This window comes from Pocillopora damicornis, chromosome 5, assembly GCF_964200805.1.
Source record: "Pocillopora damicornis chromosome 5, jaPocDami1.2, whole genome shotgun sequence".
NCBI lineage: Eukaryota > Metazoa > Cnidaria > Anthozoa > Scleractinia > Pocilloporidae > Pocillopora > Pocillopora damicornis.
The window spans coordinates 26,181,336-26,208,236 of record NC_142674.1 but is presented as its reverse complement, the minus strand read 5'-3'; the positions used below and the strand labels follow the sequence as shown (position 1 = coordinate 26,208,236).

Genomic DNA, 26,901 nt, shown 5'->3' with positions numbered 1-26,901 from the left:
GATATGAACAATGGGTACGCTAGGAAAATTAAATACTCGATGGAAGCGTCCCAGAATTTACTCAGTCAGTCGTTCTTTGGGATCGATCCTAACACGGGATTAATAAAAACTTCAGCTTCTTTAGATCGTGAAAAGATGCCGACACACTATTTTCGTATCAAAGCCGAATACGAACAAGAAAGATCGTTGTATGCTGAAGCAGATCTGACCATCTATGTCGATGATGTAAACGACAACGCGCCGAACTTCGAATCATCCCCCTACAGCAAAGTCATACCAGAGGATATTTTTATCGGAGAGACGGTCCTTGATGTGCGGTCACGCGATTTAGATACAGGTTCCAATGGAGATATCCGTTACAACATCATTAATAATAGTGGTGTTAACAGTGCATTTGCAATTGATCAAAGTAGTGGTTCAATAACTGTAGACAAACATCTGGATCGAGAAACTGTACAGCAATACTCCCTTACTGTCCAGGCAAGTGATAGTGCATCCCCTCCTAAAACAAACCAGGCCACTGTGCGAATTACTGTTACTGATGTCAATGACTGTGTTCCTCAGTTTTTAAAGAGAGAATACTCCAAAAAGATTCCTGAAAAATCAAAACAGGGGAGCTAGTTTTGACTGTAAGTGCATCAGATGAGGACCTTGGCACCAATGGTGAAGTCACCTACAGTTTTAGCAGTGGTAATGACCAGGAACTTTTTTCTATCAATCATCTTAATGGTCAGATCAAAGGAAACAAGAAACTTGATTATGAGTACATTCCAGTGCATACACTTTTTGTGATGGCTCAAGACAAAGGCGAATCGCCAAATTACAACGAAACCTCAGTGGAGATATATCTTATTGATGTCAATGACAATGCACCTCCATTTGTGAATTCTGATTTTCAAGAAATGGTCTCGGAACGTGAGAGTATAGGACACACCTTTACTCGTGTTACTGCATTTGACATAGATGATGGTACAAACCGACAGATCATTTACAGTTTAGTGGAGTCCAATTTACCATTCGGTATTAACAGCCAAACTGGGGACTTGTACCTTACCAGAAAATTAGACAGAGAGACAGTGAATCAATATGCATTTCATGTCAAGGCTGAAGATAAGGGCAGGCCCCCTATGAGCAGCCAAACTAAAGTGACTGTTAATGTGGGAGACATAAATGACAATCCTCCAAGATTTTCAAAATCCATTTATTTTGGATCAGTAGAGGAGGATGCTCGATTTGGAACAACCATTGTTCAGGTGACAGCTACCGACCCTGACCTGTGGCAGACTACCAGCTTTTACAGTCTCCAGATGTCTATCCCTAGTCAAAGACGATGCTTTCGAATTTCTGGTAATGGTGTTATAACATTATCATGTAAACTGGACTTTAGCAAGACTAGATTCTACTCGTTAACAGTAAAAGCTAGAGACAGTCAATTGGAAAGCTCTGCAGGCGTGCGCATTAATGTAACTGATTCTAACACTCACAAGCCCATTTTCCAACAACGTATTTATAGACAAAGGATCAGTGAGGCTACCGCAGTTGATGGAAGGGTTCTTATTGTCAAGGCAACTGATGGTGACCAAGGATTGAATGCTAAACTGACCTATGCAATTGAACAATCTCTACGAGACTTTAAAATCAATTCTAAAACTAGCGAGATTACTGTGTTGCTCCCTTTAGATCATGAAACAACTTCACAGTACAGGTTTGAAGTGAGTGCAACTGATCATGGTAATCCACCATTTAAAGGAACTGCTAATGTACATATAACAGTAACAGATGTAAATGACAACAAACCAAGATTTTTACTGTCCAACTATGAAAAATCCTTTCTGGAAAGTGTACAGCCTGGAACACGAGTTTTGGAAGTCTCTGCAGTTGATGATGATGAGGGTTCAAATAAAGCCATTATCTACTCATTTGCAAAAAATGGTAAATATATCTAATTTACTGTTTGATATTTCATCATGAGTTACATGCATAATTAACCCTCAAATAGGGTAATTTAGTATTATCAACTGGGTTGGTAACATAAATTGGCCACCATAAAGAGTTATAAAGCTGATGTTTCGAGTGTTAGCCCATTGTCATGGCTCTGAGAAAGGGCCAAGGCTTGAAACATTAGCTTTGTAATTCTTTAAGGTGGCCAATCTGTACGTAATCAACTGAGTTGACTATGTTATCAACTCAGTTGATAATAATGAATTACCCTGTTAGAATCCTCCACCAATGCAGCACCATAGTTTCTTTAGAAACTTACCTCTCTTAACCCCCAAATGCTTGCATGTAGTGCTTATAGACAGAATCTGTCCAATAACATATTTCAATTTCAGGTTTTCATTTGTATTTCCCTGTTGTTTTGTAGACATTTTTAGTTTAGTAAACCCTAACCCTTTGCTGCTTAACATCAGTATACAAGTTCTCCATACTGTTCTCTTTACATTTTCAATGTTACCAACAAGGAGAGTTTGTCGAACAATGAAGAGTTTCTTGGGTTTGTGATCATGTCCTTTTTTCTCATGACCTCAATGTTTGATCCAGAGGTAAAACTGTTGGGAGTAATTAGATGTTTATCATTCTTAGGGATCAAAGGGTTAAAGATGTAAAAACTGTTGCTTTTTTTTTACAACTTTCCAAATCTTTTTGACTTAAAATTCACATTAAGCTACACTGTCTAACACTGGTGCATGCCTAAAATTTGTTAACATGTTTTAGCAAGAGTGGGTGAAGAAAAATCTAATCAGTGCCACCCTTGGCTGCTTCTTGTGTTCAACTATTTTTTTGTTCTATTTACATTTTGACATCTGCTGTGATCTGAACAGACCCATGGCAACATTGAATGTGTTTGTTCTTACATAATAATAAAAGCACAATGTTGTTGGCCCTCTACAGCCTAACATCAGTATGCATATTCTCCATACTGTTGTCTGTACATTTCCTAAGGTGCTGATGAGGAGAATTTGATAAACCATCAAGAGCTTCTCTTGTTTATGATCATTTCCTTTATTCTTGTGACCTTAATGTGTAATTCTGGGGGATATTTTAAGGAGAAATTAGATGTTCGTCACTCTTCGGGGTTAAAGGGTTGATAGGTTTCAAGTACAGGTATTGATTAAGCCATTTATGATCGTGTTCCTATTAATATTTTTGGTTGTTGTTGTTGTATTTTTCAATACTTATTTAGGTGATGGAGGTGGTGCTTTTCAAATTGACAGCAATCAGGGAGTCATCAGAACTTTGCTGTCACTTGATCGTGAAACAATTCCCAAATATGAACTGACTGTGGTTGCTGCTGACAAAGGCAGACCATCAATGAAGTCAACTGTGAAAGTCAAGATAACACTGGAAGATGTTCGTGACAGTAAACCAAAATTTGAAAAGGATCTGTATGTAGTGTTTCTTGGTGAAGATGTGAGAATGCGTTCCAATGTGGTCACCGTGAAAGCAGTGTCCCAAGACCTTGTTCAAGGTGGTGAGATTTTTTACAGCATTGTGTCTGGCAATGATCCTTTAACATTTGTCATTCAGAGAAATGGTGTGATTATGACCAAGAGATTGTTAGATTATGAAACAAAACCTGAGTATATTCTAAAGGTGCGGGCAACATCATCGCCATTCTTTGTTGAAACAATTGTCAATGTGACACTGAAAGATGTAAATGATAACTCGCCTGTACTTCAGGATTTCTTTGTTGTCATTAATGTTCGAGATGAAAGCTCTACTACGCCACCAAAGTTTAAAATACCTGCATATGACCCTGATGTTTCTGACTGTCTTATGAAATCAGCCAAATATCGCAAGGAGATTGGGACATGTCTTTGAACAGAACGACAGGTTATCTTGAAGTCAATCCCAAAGTCTTAGTCAACACGTCAGTAAAGCGATCGATTCTTGTCGATTATTTCTACATAGAGGGAGCTCACATCATTATTTATATCACTAAGGTATCCATCGTCTAGAAACATAGAACTAGTCGGAGAAGTCAGAATAAAGTTGTGTGCTTCTCTTAACACTGCAATCAGCAAGCCAGTGGATTCACTTTGCTAGCCAATGACAAGTCCTAAAAGATCCACGTGATCATGCCCGTGATTGGAAACAAAGATGACTCCATTTGGCGCTCGTCTTTGAATGTACTTTTCATTGGTTGATGGTTTTTTTTTTTTTCTTAACTGTTTTGCTTAATATAACATTTCTAAAGATAGCTTTTATTGTGGTTCAATGGGAAAACGAGAACAGTGTGAGTGTTGTAAAAGAAAAGAAATTTGTTGGCGCCGTGGAGTTAAAAGAAGGGACAACAGTTGACATATTGACTGGTACAAACAAGGGTCGAGTGGCCATCTGCAAAGCTACGATTTTGGAAGTTTGTGGTGAGTAAAAATTGCAATATTCGTTATGTGATCAAAATCTTATAAAAGAATAGATGTAGCGGGTTGAATCAAGCTTACATAACGCTCGGCACAACTGAAACTAGAATAATTCTGAGAATCGAATCGGTCACTTGCATGCCGCAGTTTCTTAAGCTTATGCTTTACAATGAAATAAACCTATCAGTAAGGTTTCAAGATTCCTCTAGTCACGTTTGGGAACATTCAAGATTCATAATAGGAACTGTTATTAAACAAACCTTATTACATAAAGAAGCCCTCCTTGGTAAAAATAAAATAATGTATTCAGCCCTTTTTTAGTAAAATCTATGAGAGAGATGTACTAACTCCAATATAAAAGTCACTCAATATAACAGAGATTTCTCAATTGAGAATCCAATTAATGGCCTTTTCCTCATAGCCATCTTAAAGGCCTGGTCTGAGCTTTAAATATAAATATATATTTTTTTTCAAATTCTGATGTCATGGAATCCAGATACAAAATTGTCAGGCTTCTTGTAGACAACCTCATTCAAGGCCAACTCATTGTGAGCCCAGGAAAAAAAATACAACAGCAGCTAAGTTTGCAGTTTAGGATAACTTCATTCTAATTTATTGTTACATTTACAACAAGATTTTAATCAAAAAAATCAATTTTATTTGTCTGTAATTAACCCCTTCACTCCCAAGAGTGCTTGGTTTTCAAATTTAATATAAGATATTGTATTTTATGGAAAAGAATCAACAGATTTTATTCACAATTTTGTGTCAAACCAAATTTCATGATTGATTAGGTCTATTTTATATGAATAGCTGTAATTGAGGAGTAATCCGTATGAAGTTTTCAAGAAAAGAAAAATAAATCAAATTCCATCCTAATATTACCACACATTGATGTTAATAATAAGTAAAAAATATTTTACATGTAAGCCTTAATTAAGCCTCTAAATAAATTTCATTGAATACTTGAATTTTAGCGGAGTTTTTTTAAATTTAAAGTATTTACTTTATATCATTAGCCTCAAATTTTTGCTTAAAATTCCTAGTAATTCTTAAACATTCCTAAAAATTCCCAAAAATTCCCAGAAATTCCTAGGAATTTTTTAGATTTACAGCTTTTCAGGGAATTCCAAGTCCTGTTGGCTATAAACTTGGAATTTCTGGGAATTTTTGGGAATTTCTGGGAATTTCTAGGAATTTCTAGGTTTTTAGAACCAGAGTTGTTATGGTTGGGAATTGCTAGGAATTCCCAGTCCGAATTTACTGTGAAAATTCACACCTTTATTCCTAGGAATTCCTAGGAATTCCTAGGAATTCCAAAAGCCATTTCGCAAAGGAACAGCTTTACCCTGGATGTCCATGATGTCACTATCAAAGAATTCTTTGATAAATCCTATGAGGGTCTTGTGAGGGGAATTGCTTCTGCTGTGAATTGTGAGGACTACCAGGTCAGATTGTTTAATATAGAATCAAGGATAATCAAGGCAAAGTCACCACTTGAGGATGATATTTCTAATCTCAAGCTCTGGGTGGCTGTTTATAAAAATGATCACTTTAACTTTTATAGTCCTTTGTATGTGAGAGACATGGTGTACATAAATATGGTGCAGATTTCCAAAATGGCAAAAGTCACTCTCCTTCCTTTCAAAGATGGCTTATGTATTGAAGAGATATGCAACTTCCCCCTACCAACATCCAGGAGGAGCTGCTTGTCATACACTGATTATACTGACAAATCCAACACCTACAGCTCATTAAAGGTGGTCTTCCGCTCAGTTGGAGTGCAAACTAATTACAGATGCCCCTGTGCTACTGACTATTGAGGAGAAAGTTGTGACACAGGTTTAAACTTGTGCTACTCCAATCCTTGTGGAAACAATGGGAAGTGTGTGAGTGTAGAGGAAGGCTACTCTTGTATATGCAATCCAGGAAGAACTGGTGTAAACTGTGAGATTGACATGTCAAAGAGCAAGTGTCCTATAGACTCAAAAGCAACATAATATCATCTAAATGCAAATCCATGCCATAGTGATGGTGGTTGTAAAAATGTTCTTGGAAGCGGGTTCACCTGTCAGTGCAAAGATCCGAGTGAAGTTGATGGGTCACTGTGCCAACTGACCATGCGCAGTTTTGAAAAAGGATTATTTGTTGCCTTTCCAGGTAAGGATTTATTTGTAGTTATATGTACTATAAATCCTAGAATAAGCTCTTCTACTTTACTTTAGTAAGCTCCCCTTTTAAAACTTGCCACTTCTGCATGACTGCACTCTTTTTTACTGAATTTGATTGAATTTCACACTGTATTGAGGATGGAAGAAAAACTTACAGAATTAAGACACAATGAATTTTTGAATGTTGAGGTTTTGTACAATTACTCAAAGTTTAAAGTTAAGTGCTGGTCTTGTGCAACAAATAGATTATTAATATAGGAGATGGCTTGTAATCAAACAAATTAGTCACATATACCATGTTAGGGGCAGTGCATTCCAATCCAGGTGTACACTTCCACCTTGTATTGGAGGAAAGAATTTTAATTTCATTTGGTTTTTTCATGTGTTTAACCCTTTCACTCCCAGATCTCTAAAGTAATTCTCCTTACTGTCTGCTGTACAGTTCTCATGATGTTAATTTGGCTAATTCAGTATTGAATCAACTAACAATTGCCCAACTGATATTTCTCTTTATTCTTATCACTTATTTTCCTGACATTGTATTGATATTGAAAGGAGAAATTCTGTCTTGGTCACTCTTGGGAGTTTAAGGGTTTAATGTATTAGTGTTCCACCCTTCATGTAGCTCCTTTTAAAAGGTAATTTTATGTTAACCCTTTTCACCCAAACATCAGTACCCATATTCTCTGTAGTGTTCTCTGTACATTTCCTAAGTTACTGACAAGGACACTTAATGTACAAGATTCAAGAGCTTCCTCAGCTGGTGATCTTGTCCTTTATTCTAGTGACTTAAATGTGTGATTTAGGGGTGATATTGTAAGGAGAAATTAGATGGTGGTCACTCTTAGGGGTTAAAGGGTTGTTACCCAATGGCACTGTTTGTAGTTTGTTTCGGGATGATGATGACTTTATTTTTTCCTAGCATTGAAACAAAGATGGCGTTTACACATACAGATGGAGTTTACCACCACTGAGCACAGTGGGCTTTTGCTCTTCAATGGACGATATGATGGAAAACATGACTTTATTGCAGTGGGAGTGTGGCAAGGAGAAGTTCGGTTCAGGTTTTCACTGTTTTCCCATGAAGTGTTACATCAAATGTAAATGGTGGTGTCATTGATGGCAATTGGCATAAAGTAGAAGTGGCATTTCAGAACAGGGTAAGAATTTTTTTTTGGAAAAATATTTCCAATGTAAATACCATTTAATTCATGAATGTGAATTACAATTTATTTAATCACGAACCTTCTATACTATGTGGGTCTCCTGCTCAGTTAACCCTTAAACTCCCAAGATCTGAGTGTCAGTTCTCTCCTCTAGCTGTTGTACATTTTTTTAAAATTAGTTATGAGAATCTGGTGGTATCAGATCAAGATAACAACTTTGAGTATTCTCATTACCTGTGTAATGGATAAGGTTTGGATATCATTATTACATGTTAGTTACTTCTGGGAGTTGAAGGGTGAAGGAGGCAATGAGAAATTCAATTTATTTTGTGTTACAGTCTGTTGATTTTTTTTCTGGTATTTTACAATTTGCAAAGTTCTGAACTAGTTGTTACTCTAAATTCATAAACTATTTCAAACTGAAACCTACAGGTGAAGTGTAAAACTACAGATTGGAGCTTTTCTAGAGCAAGATTAACATGGTGGTTTCAATATGTTTATGAGTGTCCTGTGGTTTTGTTGCTTAAACTTTTTTACTCTTAAGGTGACATGTATTTTTGGTGGCCAATAACCTGTAAACAGCTGCTGTATAATTTGAGGGTAAATATGTCAACTTCAGTTGTAAAGATTCAAGTGTCAAGGGTCACCTCTCAAACATATCTGACCACTCATGTTACCCTGATATTTGCTGGTTGCACAAGTATGTGTTAGGTTCCTCAATATCAGAAAAATGGGCAAAAATTGTTTTATTTGTGGAATTGTTTAATGATTTGAAGAGTGCAGTTTTGGAGTGGTTTATGTTACACAATACTTTTCATTTGACATTCCTTACAATGTACAAATTCCAATCATTTAAATTGATTAGAGAGCCTTATCTCTTGGAGTTAAAAATTGTTTTTTAAGGAACAATTTCATGAAATCACACACTCAATCTGGGTTAAATTTTGCTGCATGGAAGCCAAATCATGATAAAAATCTAAAACATGTGTTTTTTCATCAGTGATTAAACGAACCACCCAAAAAATATGATCAACTTTGGGATTATCTGCTTCTCTGTGCTAATATTTTGATAGATATTACTGGACTATTTTATAGAGCATCTCAATTAGAGTAAAACTCTTGACTTCAAGAAAGTTTTCATGAAAAACAACACTTGCCTGTTTTTCCTCTTGATCATCCATAAAAAAAAAATAACTCCACTCAAGACAAAAACAAAAAAAAAACAAACTTGAAATTTTCATATGAAAACAACTACTACCTTCATTGATAACCTCTGAACTTAAAGAAAGTCAAAACATAAAGGAATGGAGATAAATATTTCCTTCTCAGATCAATAATCCAAAAATCATTTTGGAAGTATCACAGCTTCTTCAGAGCAACAAGCTTTTTAAGTCTGGAAAAAAAACAAACAGAACTCCTGCAGTGACAAGCAATTCAAAATTTCAACCTGGCACAGCTATGAGAAAAAACTTAGCATTGAAACATGCATGAACATGCACAACATGTGCCAAGATAACCTGTGTATACAAATGAACAAATTGACTACATAAGGTTAAATTCTCTATATGTATATTGGGGAGAATTTGAAGTTCCTTGTTTTCCATTGGAATAGCACTGAGTGGTGTGCAATGAGAATGTATGACCTATAAGTAATTCATTGTATTCTTTCAAAATTAATTACAAGTTGAAGTATAATTTGCATTGTTTAAAAAAATGAAAAGGTCATGGGAAAATAATGGGCATCACACAACAAAAAGTCTGAACTTGTGAGAAAATACTAAAATATATCAATCCCTTTTGAATGTTGTTGATACTGAATTTTTAACTTAGAGAAAAGGAAAAAAAAAGACTTTGGAATTATTTCTCTTCCAGTGTAGGCATGGCAATTGCTGGTAGAAACCAAATAATTTGTGGCTGATAAGGGAGAGCCATATTCCAAAACTGCATCACTGTAGATGTAATATCTTGTTGAAATAACAATTGTGGACTATATGTTAAAGAATGTAAATGAATATATTGTCAGATAATTCTACAAATTGGCTAAAAAAATGATCTGATTTCAAATGCCTGAAGGATAACTCAATAAATATCTCATCTTTTTGCTCTTAATTCAGTAAGTAGCTTTTATGAGATGAACCCTTTAACTATTAGAAGTGATTAACATGTAACTTCTCCCTGTGGTATTCATACATAATTCTGCAAACAGGTAATAAGAATACTCAGACTTATCAGTTAATGTTGTCTTCTTGATCTAACACCAAATCCTTGTAACTACATGTAATTTAAAAGGGAATGTGTAGCAGCAAGAGGAGAGAATTAACAATCACATCTTAGGAATTAGAGGGTAAACTGCTATGTACATATATTGGAAGGATTTAAGGGTTGTGACCCTTTCATTAAGCAACACTTTCACCTTTAACACCCTGTTACAATCCATTATCCAAAGTTATGTTGTGTTTTACTTTGCTGATCTCAGAGTGAGTCTTTGCTTTGTACTGAAAAAATTTAATTCATTCAAGGATTAGTAACCCTTTTTCCAGATGTTTTTTACCCAGTAAATCATTTTTTTCTTTTTTTCAGACTGGCATTATCATTGTTGATGGCTGTAAACTTGCAGTGGCAGTGAATTTTGGGACCAAAGCTGCCTCCTTCCCATGTGCTGCAGCACAGCAACTTCAAATTAAAGATGAATCTGAAAATTACAGGTACATTTTTATGTAAATGCACACCATCAGAGAGGCAGAGTGGCTGAGTGCTTAGGGTGCTGGCCAGGTGCTTAGGGTGTTGGCCAGGTGCTTAGGGTGTTGGCCAGGCGCTTAGGGTGCTGGTCAGTTGCTTAGGGTGCTGGTCAGGTGCTTAGGGTGCTGGCCAGGTGCTTAGGGGACTGGCCAAGTGCTTAGGGCGCTGGACTTGTAATCCAGTGGTCCCAGGTTGTAGTTCTCCACTCAGCTACTTACTGGATTTGTTTTTAGTTGCCCTGAGTTCCACTTGTTGGCTTTGCTCTGTTTAAAGCCAATTTGTCTGCCTTTTGATTGTTGGGGTTTGTTAGGGTTAAAAACTGTGTTGATTTTTATTTACTATTTTCCAATTTGTTTGAATTAGTTATTTCTTAAATTTATAAGAGAATTGAGAATAGAGAAATATATCATATGAACTGATAATAGTGTTATTATTAATATTATTAATTGTTATTATTATTATTATTATTATTATCATCATCATCATCAGAGCTTTAGTTATTTATAAGTGGGTTAATTTATGCAATAATTTTAGTATAGTGGGTGACCTTTATTGTAAGATGTTTTTGACATTTTTTTTAGATCCAAGCAGTGATTTTTTTTGTCAGATTACTTATGTCAAACTGCAATTGGAGCTCTCATTTCTGGGAGTCAAAGGGTCAACTGTAATCTTGAGGGCTAGAACTTCCTGATCAGTGTGCTTTTATCACAAGTGTACACTTTTTGCACTACTTGTCCTATACATAATTCTACTTACTTTTTAAATTCTCAAAATCATGTATGGAATGTTTTCGTGTTGGGAATAAAAAGCGAACTGCAAATAGCAACAATGTGATCTTTTTTTTTTCTTTTCTAGCTCCTTGGATCTGACAGGCCCTCTTCTTCTCGGTGGGCTTGTGCAGCTACCAGTTGAATTCCCAGTCCTCTACAAACATTTTACTGGCTGCATCAGGAATGTTTACATCGATCACAAGTTCTTGGACCTCAGTCAGCCACTGTACAACAACGGAACCAGTGCTAAATGTAAAGCAATGGGCAACACGTGTGCATATAAACCTTGCGAGCGAGGCACGTGTTTTAACATACTTGGTTCTCGCCGGTGTGACTGTCCCACTGGGTTTGATGGAAGTCGCTGTGAAACAGGTATTGAATTTTTTTTTTTTACGGATATGTAAGTGATCTTTCCTCTCGCACTTACTTTAGTTTGAAGCGTTCGGAAGAGTACGGAATCTTTTGGAATCTTTTCAAATGCTTGCTATCTAAGATGCAGACAACAGTTCACGAGTTGTGCATGATAAAGGACACCTTAAGAGCATTTAAATGTATGCGATTCCTTGTTATGAGAAATATATCGTCGAGTTTATCTGATTTAGTGGATCTTCAATTAATAGTTGCACGTACTTAATCACCAGTATTTTCGCCTTGAATTATCGACCATACCAGATTTTGACCCGACAATTCTGAGAAAAGAGTGAAAAATCAGTTTTACTGTACATCTGATGAAGATCTGCTGGTTTCAAAAACCCTGTGAACAATCCTCAGAGTTGAAAGATTCCCTTCCTTAACGATAAGGGCCGAGTTCCTCAAATACTGTCTTCTGTTGTGTCAGCAATTTCTGTTTCTTAACCCTTTCACTGCCAAGATATAATTGTTAATTCTCTTTACTGTCTGTCATACAACTTTTATGATGTTAGTTTTGAGAATTTATTATTGGATCAATTGATAATTCTCTAATTGATATTTTTCTTTATTCTCGTCACTTTTCTGCTCGATATTGTTTTGATATCGTAAGGAGAAATTATGTCTTGGTCATTTATGGCAGGTAAAAGGTTGATGTAACTCGGGTTATTAATTTCCTAAACCCTTTACCTCCCCGATCAAATTTGTAATTCTCCTCACTGTCAACCTTACAATCCTTACAATGTTAGTTCAGAGAATTTAGCATTGGATCTACTTATTATCCCCAAATTGATGTTTTTCTTTATCTTCATCGCTTATCTGGTCGATATCGTATTAATATTATAAGGAGAAATACTTTCTTGGTCACTCGTGGGAGTTTAAGGGTTAAATTGAGGAGAAATTATCCAGGCCTCCAGTTAGCTTTGATTTTCTGGGAGTCGCGTTACCCTAAAATACCCCAACTAAGGAGAACATCAATTTCTTATCACGGGTTTTTATATGGATACCATTCATACAAACTTCCTTGTTCAACAGGTGTGAAATACACTAAGAGATTCTTAGGACAGAGTTTTATGAGGGTGCCTGCCAACTCAAGGGTGAATCTTCCGTGGAGTGTTTCAATGAGATTCCGCACAGCCAAGCCTTCAGGAACTCTGCTTGAAACCTCTTTTTCGTCATCATCTTCGGTGTTAGAGGTAAGTTATGTAAATCAAGGTACATGTTTTAAAAGTCATTGAACATTCTTATACTTACGTGAACTTCATTGCTATTTCAGTTGGTTGATGGTAAACTGTCGTACAACTACAAAGGGCTGTTAGTTCTCCAATTGCCTCACATAGCCGTGAATGATACCCAGTGGCATCACATCGAGATCCTCTGGACAGATTCTTCCCTTAACATAACAATGGACTATATCTACAAAGTTTCTGCAGATGCATCCAGTGGAAAAGACCTTGGAGTTGCCAGACAGTTTTTCATGGGAGCGAGGAAGAATTCTACCAAGTCTGCAGTGTATGGTAGATTTAGAGGCTGTATACAAGGTATGCTTTTCTAAGCAAATTCCTCTAGTTAAACTGTTAGGCTTATGTTTCTGTGGCCTGTTCTAGGTATTAAATTAGAAGCAATGCACTGATTTCCCTAAGCTTGGAGGAAAAGATAGTTGTTTATGAGTATAGGTAATAACATGATTTCGAGTGCAATTTGGTGTTAATACGCTCGAGTAAATTTTTCAGTACCACAAAATTGCACGAGCTGTAGGGCGAGTGAAGTTTGTAGTCTTTGAAAAATTTATAAGTGCTTATTACACCAAATTGCAAGATAAATCGTGTTATTACTTGTTAGTAATTTACATGAAGAAACATCACAGAAAGGCAAGACAGACTAAATGTTAGGTTTGGAGCGTTAGTGTGAGTGCGTATGTGCGTGCGCACGTGCGTGTACGTGTGCGAGCAGGTGCGTACAAGCGCGTGCATGTGTGTTCGTGCGTGCTTGTTTATGTAGTAAGCGTTGGAACTGTGCTTTTGGAGTGAGCATGGTAATAGTGGATGTATGAATATTAGGCCATTTCCGACCCCTTTTTCGTGAAAATAGCTTCGTTTGCAAAATAATTTATTTTCCTATGAGAAGTATCGTATCTGGGCTCGTTTTAAAACAGAGGCTATGGGCCTTTCGGAAATGGTCCAACTCGGTTACCCGTTTATACGAAGAGACACTAAATACGTAACTTTCGGTTTTTCTTTTCGTTTTTTTTGGTTTTCTTCCCTTTCTAGGAGAGTTTGAACGTCACTGTCTGTAAGCGTCGATACGAATATTTCGGTTTTTAAGCAGAAATAATCGGAAATATTCTGACAAACGACCTTGGATTGAGAATGGTGAAGGCTTTGCCGTTCATTCACCAAACTGACCGAGCGGCGCGAAAGGCGTGTGACGTGTCAGCAGCTGATTGGCGATATCAAACACACGTGAAAAAATATCGTATTTTTTCACGTGTTGTTACGGCTTTTCTCAGGGATGGAAATCCTTTTATAAAATAATAGGTTGTCCTGCTATTGTGGTCGGGGTTTCCGCTGGCTTAGCGAACAAGGGCTACGGAAACCAGAGATTGTAAGTCAACCTTGTATGGTCTCTGTAGAACTTTTTACTAGTTCCCGTAAACAGTTTGTTTGTACTTTTAACATTCCCAGACCAAGCAATAGATAGTGACAGTTCCCACCAATTTCGCGACATTTCACCTTTTTTTTATTACTTTTCAGCTGCTGGATGTCGACAGATGGAACAATTATCTGGACGTTTACGATTCCGATCATCATCATTGTCGCGGTAAGTAGCTTCACGAATGATCCCACTCCTGACAACACATGTCAATATTAACGACAAATCAAGAGGTAAATTTCTTGTGGTGAACTGATTATCAATTGAACTAAAAATATTTCTGAAAACATGCCAAATAACACGCCGTGACATCTCTAGGAAGCTGGTCTCATTCCCGTTCTCCTTACAACATCATCACACTATGAAGCAGGGCGGTGATGAGAAAAAAAGAAAAAAATATATCAACTAAGGGATTATTACTCGATCCAATACCAAATTCTCCGAACTAACATCATTAGAATTGTCTTATTAATGAGTAGGGTTAATGTCAACCGTCCACTTTTCACCCGTTCTTCCTCATCTTGTTTTCCCATCCACCTCTCCATCTGTAGTTTCGGTGCAGACACTGTGTCGATGAACGTTGGGCCCGTTTTATTTTTTAATTCGTTTTGTGACATAGTTTTTTCCTCAATGGTATTCTTTTGCGCAGTTGACATGCATGTCGCTGTGGCAAACAAAACAAACAATTACATAGAGATAATGGTCTGAAATTGTTCATATTAACACACAAATTTTGTATTTGTGGAATGGTGCAGTATTTGTAGACCTTTACATTGATTGATTTAGTATGTCGTGTTGTTCATTGATTTTCTTTTTATCATCTTAGCTTAACACTCTCGTCTTTATCATGGCATTGTTCACTTCACTTCAAAAACAATCAAGGAAGAGACGTCGCCGGCATCACCACCATCACCATGACGACGAACAATCTAACTTGACGTAAGATAGCACTTTTGACTGTTACATGAGCGTACCAATCGTCTCTTGCTAAAGCCTGGTTTTTACGAGCGATGCAAGCACAAACAAGCATAACAGCTCAGAGAAGCAAGCAAGAATCAAGCGCAAGGATCAAAATTTGTCCTTTTTCTTGTGCTACTCTATGTGCTCTTCGACGTTCGTTTTAAATTGGCATAATTACCTGATGCTCGCGTTTGTGCTTGCGCTTGTGTTTGCGTCGCTGGGGAAAACCAGGCTTAAGCGTAAAAGACTATTTAACAACTTTTCACCGAAGTAGAGGTGGCTCGTGGTGGATATTTACCGAACCGTGAAGCGGCGAGATTAAATATCAACTGCTAGCTTCCTCCACTGAGGTGAATAGTTAACTACCACGCCTTAGATAACGGAAGACATTATATTTATGCAGACCATGTATTCAAAACTGCTTCCCTCAACTGACCAATCTCCAACTGCTCAGTTACTGAGAAATGTTACAATACCTTAAAATGATAAAATGATAAAGTGAAATTTACCGAATCCCTCCCATGAGGTTGTGGAGTATTCCAATGATCCCCCTTTCCCTGCCCCCCCCTCCATTGGAAGTCAATTTTCCATAGTCCACCTTTAAACTCTGTTAGAGACGACTGATTCCCCCTCTGTTTCCCTTTGAGACCACGTGATCTCCCTCCCCGCCCCTTCCCTCTCTGGACCCCCCCTCCCCCTTCCCCTTCCCCCCCCGTCGATAAATAAAGACTGGTTCGTTATGATTTAAACTAGATAATTCTTTATTCATTTTTCAAATGTTTTATTTATTCATCTCGGTTTTTTTTCGTCACAGTGCCGGATTACGAGCCACAGCCGGTCTTCTTCCCCTGATAGGAGTATCTTTCGCGTTCGCCATTTTGATGGTGAATGAAGATTTGGAAACCTTTCACTATGTCTTTACTGCCTTCACGTTCAGCCAGGTTAGAGCCCTGTTCTTCGTAGAGTAGTTTTTAATTTAATATGGAAAGGCAACGGAGGATTTCTCTCATCCAGTTGTTTTTGCTACTAAATCCAGGATTGCATTGCTTCTATGCCATCAGAGCATGATCGAAATTTTACTCCTATATCTCTCTTATTGTAAAATTGATCGCTTCTCAAAAAGTGGGTTGAAAGCTTTAAAAAAAACAGACTAAGGAAGCGTAGAGACAAATATTTAGTTCGGTACCTGAACACATATAATCGACAAGAAGCAAAATGCATGTTTCCTTTTCATTTTCATTTTCAACTCTCAAGAGATGTGAGAACTCGTCTCTAAATTAATAAATGCTGAATACCTTGAATTTGCGCCGTTGTAGTTCTCCGGTCGATGAATGTCGATCGATCAGCGACAAATTTTTGATGAGCTTGTTTCGTTCATAGGGCCTGTTTATACTAGTGTTTTATCTCTTATTGGACAAGACGGTGAGTGACATATCTATCTTTCTTATTTTTCACGATTTCAATTTGATTTAATGGACACAGAATATTAGATTCACTTTCACAATCTTGCATTATTTAAAAAACCTTCAGGTTCGGAAAGAGTTCAAGAATGTGTACATGCGCTGGAAGACTAAAGACAAGACATATGGGATACAGAAACCCACCCAGCATTTTGTAAGAGGAATATTCACCCTCTTTACTTCTTTGTGCCCCCTTTTCTTAAATGAGACATTCTGTACAAAGCATGTTCTGTTTTTCACTTGCTCTTCTCCGCTGTTTGACCTTCTTTTCAAAAGATCAATTCATGGTCTGCCATATTTTCACCCCATCTCAGTTTTTAGCTATTCTTTCATCCGACCCAACCTCTCCCCCTTTAGGTATACAAGATTTATTTGAACACGCATCCACGCTCTAAGAAGCGCCCTCCCCCGAATAAGCGCCCACAACTAAGGCGCCACTTCGGAAAAACGGAAATACTATAGGAGATGAAGATACCAGTGCACCAGGTGTGTGTTTGAGATGTTATTTCTCCCCGATATGCTCCATACATTCTGCTCAGTCCAAGTAATGAGAACGTGGTTTTAAATAAATTACAGTGATTTCTAGTCGGCTTTTATACCCTAGAGGCCGAAGAAAAGTGCCCCTGCCAAATCCCCCCCCCTTTTTTTTCTTCCATGAAGACCAGATTTGTGCCCTAAGAAGCCAAGTTTTCCTTAATTAGAGTCGTCCCACAAGAAATGTGCCATTGCAATTCAATTCGGTAGGGAGAAAAGAAGAATCACCTAGAAAGTAAAGACATCAGAAGCAATCTCAACTCACAATCATACATGGAGCCAGGTCAACTGGTTTAGGGCGGAAGGGGCTGGGCATGGATCGCTGTATAGTGAAATTTGTAATTGCTTTTTTTCAAGGAGCCAATTCCTTTGAACCATTTTAAGAATGACTTATGGCTTGCAGAAACTGAACATTATGTTTGTTTGTTTGTTTGTGTCGTCAAAGTCTTTCATTTCGCTCAGCGAAAGAATACGTTATAATGGAGTTATTCCTCATTTCTGGGAACTAATTTTTACTTGGTTGTTTTTAATTTCAGATGGAAAATCGCCAAAGGCCAAGTACCCTGATAATCCTGAACTCGGTAAGATGTCTACAAGGCGTAAACTCAAACATTTCTGTGTTTTAACTCCTTTGTAGTCAATATTTTGATGGTCACGAAACGAAGAGGAAAATAAGGGGTTATATTACTTCGTCAAACAATATTATTGTGCAACGAAACATCTGTAACTCATCTTTGGTACATTCAGTTAAAGGCTAACGATCTTGTGAGTATATATACTGCAACAGTGGGTAGCATTATAGGCGCGATCTGATGGGCTACTCAAACTCCAAATATCCCTTGCTAATCACGTCCGAGCAACGCGCGCGCGATTTGCACCCAAAAGGATGGTAGTCGTTGCAGGAAGAAATTAGTTAATATGACCTTTAGTGCTACAGTATTTCACTGCTTTGATATATATTTGAGCAACTATTCTCCTCAGTATGGTTGGTATGAGGTGGATATTTGCGTTGCCGTATATCCACCACTAGGCACTTCCCCTTCGGTGAATAGTTGTTAATGGCTGTTATTACAGTTCTGGACGTCATTCTTGTGGTATAGCGGTATCTGCGTGAAAATGCACGGAAACGAGGCTATCGGGCGAGAGAACATAAATACTGCATAAGAAATTTTTGAGTGTCCAGGACCCACTCCAATTAGGTTCGGTGAAAAGATATCTTCGTTCAAATTTAAGCAATTTCTCCTACTCTGACTTAAGGAGGATTCGAACCTCTGACGTTGCTTAAAAGGTTCACGCTTTTTTCTCCCGAACGAAACAGTTGGGGAAAATTACACGAACTAAATGTGGTTTCGAGCCCGCTTGGAGTTTCTAAACTCTTATTAGACAAGTGGACAGAGGTTTGGTGAACAGAAATGAGCGAAATAAGCGCGTAAGTCTGATGAAGCGTCTAACTTTTACAGGGACTGACAAATCCTGTTTTTGTTTTCCCTAAATCTGTAGGGCGAGCCAGGAAAATATGGGAACAGACCGATAAGTCAGGTATCATTACTGTCTGCTATATAATTCTTTTGGTGTCAGTTCGGAGAAGTTGTCATAAGATCAAATGATATTCCCCTACCTGTCACTTTTGTGTTTTGAATTTAAGATAAGGCAGCTTCTCTCGTAGGCGAAGATTTTTTTATCTTCATCGTAAACAATTAACTTTTATATTTTAATTATAATTGTTGGCGTTAATTACATTATCTATGTTACAAATTGCACCTAACTCAATGTTTCTGTCCATATTGAACGATTCTTTTCGCGGGAGTAATGAAGAATATTGAATGAAGCAGGTTACTCCCCTGTCCGTCCGCCATATTTACTTAAGTATATATTTCCATTGATCGCCTTTTTTAATACTTTTTTCCAGAGGTGAGCACCGCCCAACAAGAATCATCTTCCGAAGAGGAAGACGAGCGGCCTTCATCGCCTGGTCTTCCATCTGATTCCTCCGACTCTGAAGATGACCAAGGTACAAATTGTATGGTTCTGTAGAGATATTATTTTCATCTGTCGTAAATATTTTTTTCACTTTATTTTGGCTCAGTTAGAGTTAGTATGTTTACGTATAGGACAGGTTAGAGTAATTTCCAATTGATTGTCGAAATTAATCTGGATTTGGTTGGTTTTGCTTTGCTTCGGTCTATAATTGTTCTTTAAAAAAAAAAATTCGCGCCATGCTCTGAGCCAATCATACGCCAAACGAAAACCAGTCATGACTTGGTCTCCCGTGCTTTCCCGCGCTTTCCCGCGCTTTCCCGCGCATTTGGTAGTTTGCCTGTTGTGAGTGCTCATAGGCTAATGACGATATAAATCTTCGTTTTGATTGGCCGTTGTGATTACTTTGGTGATGGTTTTTCTACAGTCAATTAAAGACTCTACTTTTCTACGGTCAATTAAAGACTCTAAAACCCACTTGAAATAAAATTTCCCCTCAGCAATCTGCCGCAATTGGGCAAGTGACAAAGAGTGAGTGACAGAGCATTTGAAGAAGCCAATGATTTGTATTAACACTGTTACTGAACAAAATCTATGTTTTCCAAATTACATTACTTTCTTACTTGTATATTTACCTCGGCAAATCACAGCAACCTTTTCTGCGAGTTTCCAACTTTTAACTTTCTCTCTTAGTTCCGAGTGAAAATGGATGGCCAAAAGATAAACTCCAAGGAAGAAACGTCGAAAAGGTTAGAAAAATAGTTTTTTAAAATACAATCAGCCTTGGTTAGCCTTAGTGTTGGTAACTCGGCCCAAGGATCTGCATTTTGATGAAAAGTTTTTGCTGGTTTGTTTTTTCCTCCAGCTCCTTTCTACGCCTCAGACGGACCTATGCATAGCACACCAATGGGTAAGGATGTTAAAGATTTTGCACGCAGAAAAGCACGTATCTTACAGAACTAATTGCGAATGGAAGGATGTTTTTTAATTCTTTTGGATTAATGGCAGGGAAGAAGGGAGAAAGACAATTGGACTGACAGATAAACTGACAGACAGACAGACAATTAGACTGACAAACTGACTGTCAGGCAGGCAAACAGAATGATAGACAGACAAATAGACTAAGAGATTGACTGACAGACCAACAGACTGAGAAATTGACTGACAAAGAGACAGACAGACAGACTGAGAAATTGACTCACAAAGAGACAGACTGACAGACAGACAGAGTAATAGAAAGGGAAACTGAAAGAGAGACTGAAAAAGTGACTGACAGACAGACCGACAGACAGACGGGCAGAAAGGCAAACATGAAGATAGACAGACAATGGTCTGGTAAAAATGTGATTTATCAAAATAGACTCTATTTTTTCATTTGTATTCGGACAATAAAAAAGGAAATTAATACTCAAGTGTCAAAATTACTTCGCGCGGGGCTATGAATTGTTTGACTTAATCCACGGCTAATCAGATTACGCGCATCTTTTTCATGTTTTTCTCTTCCTTACTAACCTTGCCACAGAGACGACACCCGAGGAAGAACCTTTGAGAGAACCCGAGTCGGAATCTTCCGACACCGATGACGAAGAGTTACCGACGATCGATCGTAAGAAGGATCGTCCTTCCTTCAAAGCCGTCCCCGAGATTATACAGGACAAAGGGGTGTCAGGTTCGGCTGCCACCTCCGATCCGACTCCATCTGTGGACAACAGCTTGAAAAAGAAGCCTCTGAAGTCAGCTCTCAAGAAACCGAAGAATCCTATTCCTATTCCTGTCATGGAAGAGCTTAATGATGACGATGACGATGATAAATCACTCAGGTGAAGATTTAGTAACCATTAAACTCCCAAATCTAAGCTTTTACCTGATAAGTTTTATTATTCTCGTCACCTCTGATAGTCAACGCGTTAACTTTTAAACAAGACAGCACGATGGAGAGAGAACCCTAGCTCCTAACTTAAGTCTTACATTAATTTAACTAAGTGCATCTATAAATGTCAGTCTCTCGTACAGAAGTCAGCTTTTTGAAAGGTCTACGTAAAGGCCAAGCTGATGTGTTTCTTGAGTGTTTTTAGCCATGTTACTCATAAACCCGGCCACCTCTCTGCAACGGCCTCTTTTGCCTCCAAGGTGGTCTTTAAGTAGAGGCAGGGGTTTAGATTAAAGCCATCTACAGCCTCCATAAAACCTCTCATCGCTGTTTAGTCCTCGAGCATGCTCTTGTGTTTGGGTTTGACCTTACGGCACAGCCGCCTAGTAAACCATCGGCAGCCGCTTACGGAAAAGTTATTGAGACCCTCTAGAAGGCTGACTGACACACCGTGATCGAAAGAAATGAGAAAGATTCACCATCTTTCTGATTTCATTAACTCAGAGAAGGCTTTTGACATCGCTTATCAAGCAGTGTGGCGGACGCGTGTCACATATGAACTAGTATTGGACTGGCTCATCATAGAGTCTCTGTGGCTCAGTTGTAGAGCATCGTAACACGAAATCCGAAGGTCTGAGGTTCGATTCCTCGTGGAACCTGGATCATTTTCCTTATGCCACGCTCGAGAACATCTTTCTTCAGGTGATCGTAGTTATTAGCAGTTTTATCTTCTATTCCTGAAGCTATTTCAGGCTATTTTTGTCTTCTTCATTTTTCCGCGGCATGAGTTTTTTGTTTGTTTGTTTATTTGTTTGTTTTCTTTTTTTTAACAAAATTGAATCCTGGAGTGGAAAAAAGAGTGGTAAATAAATGTTCCCTCTAGATTTTATCACTCTAAGTTTTCCCTAAATAACAAGAAACAAAGAAAAGAAAAGCGAAGGATTCATCAGAGTTCGCCACGAGCGTGGGACATAGCAAAAAATTATTAGTACCCAGACCTTCGGATTTTGCGCTCCGACGCTCCACCACTGAGCCACAGAGACTTTATGGTGAGCAAGGCTCATTACCAAGTTCATATATGACACGCATTCTTGCATACTGCTAGGATCAGCCATGTTGATAATGTCATGTTTTTTAATAGAATAAGAAAGATAGTAAGTTTTTGAGCACGGTAAACAAATGGAAAAAGGTGTTTTTCGTCTTGTCCCGGGCGTGGGACAAAGAAAAAATTTCGCGTCCCCATGAGGAGTAAATGAAAGTTGTTGAACAATCTTTTAGTTGTACAGCTTGTAATGCTGCCCACTGGTGGTTGGAAGCGTTCTGATCGTGTGTCAAACTGTGCAGTGTTGATTTTGGTGATACAACTTGAGTGTTTAATTCGAGGAGACCTATTCTTAAGTGATTTCACAAGATTCTGTTTATTTTACTCTTTATGGTAGCTCTACCCTCTAAAGACCGTTTGTGAAGCCTTGGTGCAGGAGTATTTCAATTTTCTTGTGCATTGAATAGATTATTAATATGGGATGTGACTTGAAATCAAACAAGTTAGTCACATATACTATGTTAAGAGCAGTATGTTCCAATCCAGGTGCATACCTCTGCCTTGTGTCGGAGGATAGAATTTCAATTTTCATGAGGCTTTTTGTGAATTTAAATATATTGGTGTACCACCCTTCATGTAGCTCCTTTTAAAAGGTAATTTTATGTTAACCCTTTTCACCCAAACATCAGTACCCATATTCTCTGTACTGTTCTCTGTACATTTCTTAAGTTACTAACAAGGAGACTTTATACAACAATTATTCTAGTGACTTTTCGTGTTTGGAATAAAAAGCGAACTGCAAATAGCAACATTGTGATTTTTTTTTCTGTTTTTTTTTTTTTTAGCTCCTTGGATCTGACAGGCCCTCTTCTTCTCGGTGGACTCGTGCAGCTACCAGTTAAATTCCCAGTCCTCTACAAACATTTTACTGGCTGCATCAGAAATGTTTACATCAATCACGAGTTCTTGGACGTCAGTCAGCGATTGTACAACAACGGGATCAGTGCTAAATGTAAAGCAATGGGTAACACATGCGCATATAAACCTTGCGGGCGAGGCACGTGTTTTAACATACTTGGTTCTCGCCGGTGTGACTGCCCAACTGGGTTTGATGGAAGTCGCTATGAAAAAGGTATTGAATTTTTTTTTACGGATATGTAAGTGATCTTTCCTCTCGCACTTGCTTTAGTTTGAAGCGTTGGGAAGAGTACGGAATCTTTTGGAATCTTTTCAAATGCTTGCTATCTAAGATGCAGACAACAGTTCATGAGTTGTGCATGATAAAGGACACCTTATGAGCATTTATATGTATGCGGTTCTTGTTATAAGAAATATATCGTCGAGTTTATCTGATTTAGTGGATCTTTAATTAATAAATGCACGTACTTAATCACCGGTATTTTCGCCTTGAATTATCGATCCATACCAGATTTTGACCCGACAGTTCTGAGAAAAGAGCGAAAAATCAGTTTCACTGTACATCTGACGAAGATCTGCTGGTTTCAAAAACCCTGTGAACAATCCTCAGAGTTGAAAGATTCCCTTCCTTAACGTTAAGGGCCGAGTTCCTCAAATACTGTCTTCTGTTGTGTCAGCAATTTCTGTTTCTTAACCCTTTCACTGCCAAGATAATTCTCCTTTCTGTCTGTCATACAATTCTTATGATGTAAGTTCTGAGAATTTATTATTGGATCAACTAGTAATTCTCTAATTGATATTTTTCTTTATTCTCGTCACTTGTCTTCTTGATATTGTTTTGATATTGTAAGGAGAAATTATGTCTTGGTCATTTATGGCAGGTAAAAGGTTGATGTAACTCGGATTAATTAATTTCCTAAACCCTTTACCTCCCCGATCAAATTTGTAATTCTCCTCACTGTCAACCATACAATTCTTACAATGTTAGTTCAGAGAATTTAATATTGGATCAACTAATTATCCCCAAATTGATGTTTTTCTTTATTCTCATCACTTACCTAGTTGATATTGTATTATTTTTTTTTTTGAGAGGGCACGGTAACGAATCCTGCAATCTGATTGGTTCCTAACCCGGTTAGTATTTTCCTATCTCTGCCCACGGGCCACGGTAACGCTTTCGTTAGTCGCCGAGTACATCCCAACTTTCGTTGCCATTTTTCTTAAATAAATCTTGTTTTTCCGGCTGGGCAGTGTTTTTAGGCAAACACGTCGGTCAATACCTCAAGCCGATGAATAACTTATGAATCCTCTCTTTTCTCTCACTCAAATCACTTTAGTTGACAGAAAAATATTGGTTTCAGAATGAATTTGTATAAACAATAGTGTCGTTACGTTGGCTGGCAAGCGGCCTAAAACCCGTCTGCAATTAATTTTAATCGTTCACAAAAAGTACCTAGAAAGTTAAAACGTGAGGTATTTGGTTACAGTTAAACTGAACGATGGAACTTTCATTCATTTAATACCTGAATTTTCTCAAGGAATTAGTTCGCAGTTAAAGAGCGAGCGAAGTTTTAATTTAAGTTCTACAAGAAATAAACGCTCTCGGTGAGTCTTTTCAAGTCCGCTCATTTTGAACATTTGTACCGTAAATTGCACAATAGAAACTGAAGGAATTTTTTGAGAAAAGGCCGCATTAAATCCCTTTGTGTCTCGTTGGAGTATGCCATTCGAATTTAGTTTTTGTGAAGGAAAGACCAGATTTACACACGTCATTGCAGCAAACAAACGAGCAAACTCTCACAACTTCAAAATAAAAAAATCGAATTTACTCACAATTACTCTCCTCGACGTTTACTTAATGAACAGAGGTAGATCTTCGTACATGAATGAATCGTCGATGAGAGTGAAAAATACTTTCCGTTAGATCATTGACTGTTTTTAAAGAAAACATTGTCGTGACAGTCCTCGCCAAACTAGTTCCGTTATTTTTCAAATGTTCTTACGCTTTTTTTTACTTACGCGCTCTCTAATTGACAGGTGTCAGATTATGACAGATACTTGTAAAAATAATGTTTCAAAGTTTGTTTGGAAGCCTTTTAAACTATCGTTACGGAAATGAAAATATTTCGCTGAGGCATCTCTCTTGAATTTGCATCACCTCTATTTTAACTACCATTTACTCGCTCAAAACCTGTTCAGTTTATGGAAGATCTTGTCGTATTTACAGCCCTAAATCATTCGGGTTCTTCCGGAAAGAATTTCGTCAAGTTTCAAAAAAATGCTGCCCTCGGCCATACGGACCTCCCAGCCGGCAAATAACATATATATATTGTATGGAGAAATACTGTCTTGGTCACTCATGGGAGTTAAAGGGTTAAATTGGAGAGAAATTATCCAGGCCTCCCGTCAGCGTTGATTTTTTGGGAGTCGCATTACCCTAAAATACCCCAACTAAGGAGAACGTCAATTTCTTATCACGGGTTCTTATATGGAAACCATTCATATAAACTTCTTGTTTCTCACGACAGAGTTTTAAGAGGGTGCCTGCCAACTCAAAGGTCAATCTTCTGTGGAGTGCTTCAATGAGATTCCGCACAGCTAAGCCTTCAGGAACTCTGCTTGAAATCTCTTTTTCATCATCATCTTCGGTGCCGGAGGTAAGTTATGTAAATCAAGGTACATGTTTTAAAAGCCATTGAACGTTGTTATACTTACGTTAACTTCGTTTCTATTTCAGTTGGTTGATGGTAAACTGTCGTAAAACTACAAAGAGCTGTTGGTTCTCCAATTGCCTTACACAGCGGTGAATGATGCCCAGTGGCATCACAAGTCAGACATGAATTATCGAAAGATGTATTTGAAATGTCGTCAGAAGAATTGTAATCTATTCCATCGGTGGCGTTAAAAACCCTCCAGGAAAACATAGCAAATTCTGTGTGCTGACATGGAACGACATTTTTTGTTGTAAATAGACGACGTCATCTTACACTGCCCTTATTTTAAACTGTAGAATAAGGAGTAGATGCATGGGTTGAAACATTTTCGGACGGTAAATGGCGAAATTACGCTCAAGAACTTATAGGTTTTAAACCTCATGAACTCGATGCCTTAGAACAAGGAGATCCTAGAGATTTTCCAACATTTATATCGATTTTAAGTAAAATGGTATAATTCGCTTTTTTCATGGCGTAGATTTAAGGAAGGCATACCCACAGATGAACAACTGTTCTTATTAGCTCAGGAATTAGCCAAAGAAGATCCTAAAAAAAGAGGAAGAATTTTTCACGATTTTATTTCAAAAATGAATTTTGTAAATTTTTTTTATTTTTTAATAGGTGAGCTTTCTGAAGAAGAGCATGTACATATTGCGTAGAGGATTGGATTATCGTTGTTTAGGAAGTTAGCTCCACGATTAGGCCTAACTAGTAGTGAACTGGAATGTTTAGAAAACTAGGTCATGTGTCCGGAGTGTTATTATTCAGATAAATAAAATGTGAGTAAATTGAAATCATGTTCTCATTTTGTTCAATCATGGGTTCTTGGTGGCGTCGTCTATATTGTTACACTCATTACCGATTCGTATCGTGGGTATGTGTACGCATTAAGGTACTCGTGTACGAAGACGATGACGTGCATAGAATACCTCACGACTGGGTTCCTTCCCTTATGATAGAAGATGTGTATAAACATGCTATGGAACCTCACTTGTATCCTCCCCATACTCGTATTCATCACTTGATGGCTTTCATGCGATAATATATAGATTTAGCCAAGCCTAAAAGCGGAGCTCTTATAAGTTTAGTTCCAGTCCTACGTTACACAGAATAAAAACTGTAATAAAACTATCTACTAGCAAGTCTTTGTATTATA

The 26,901-nt window shown here is 37.8% G+C and overlaps 1 pseudogene across 1 annotated transcript; it reads left to right on the top strand.

Moving 5' to 3' along the window:
* On the top strand, positions 1-26,435 carry LOC149046203 (cadherin EGF LAG seven-pass G-type receptor 3-like; annotated as a pseudogene). The gene is made up of 26 exons (XR_016186500.1): positions 1-1,932; positions 3,185-3,814; positions 4,362-4,367; positions 5,676-6,524; positions 7,458-7,695; positions 10,282-10,406; positions 11,296-11,582; positions 12,654-12,814; positions 12,895-13,159; positions 13,774-13,838; positions 14,071-14,222; positions 14,372-14,438; positions 15,097-15,209; positions 16,045-16,171; positions 16,611-16,652; positions 16,761-17,064; positions 17,108-17,176; positions 17,761-17,805; positions 18,725-18,763; positions 19,134-19,235; positions 19,895-19,950; positions 20,067-20,111; positions 20,724-21,021; positions 22,959-23,085; positions 25,560-25,688; positions 26,367-26,435. The product of XR_016186500.1 is annotated as a cadherin EGF LAG seven-pass G-type receptor 3-like (transcript).
* Positions 26,436-26,901: the final 466 nt, after the last annotated feature.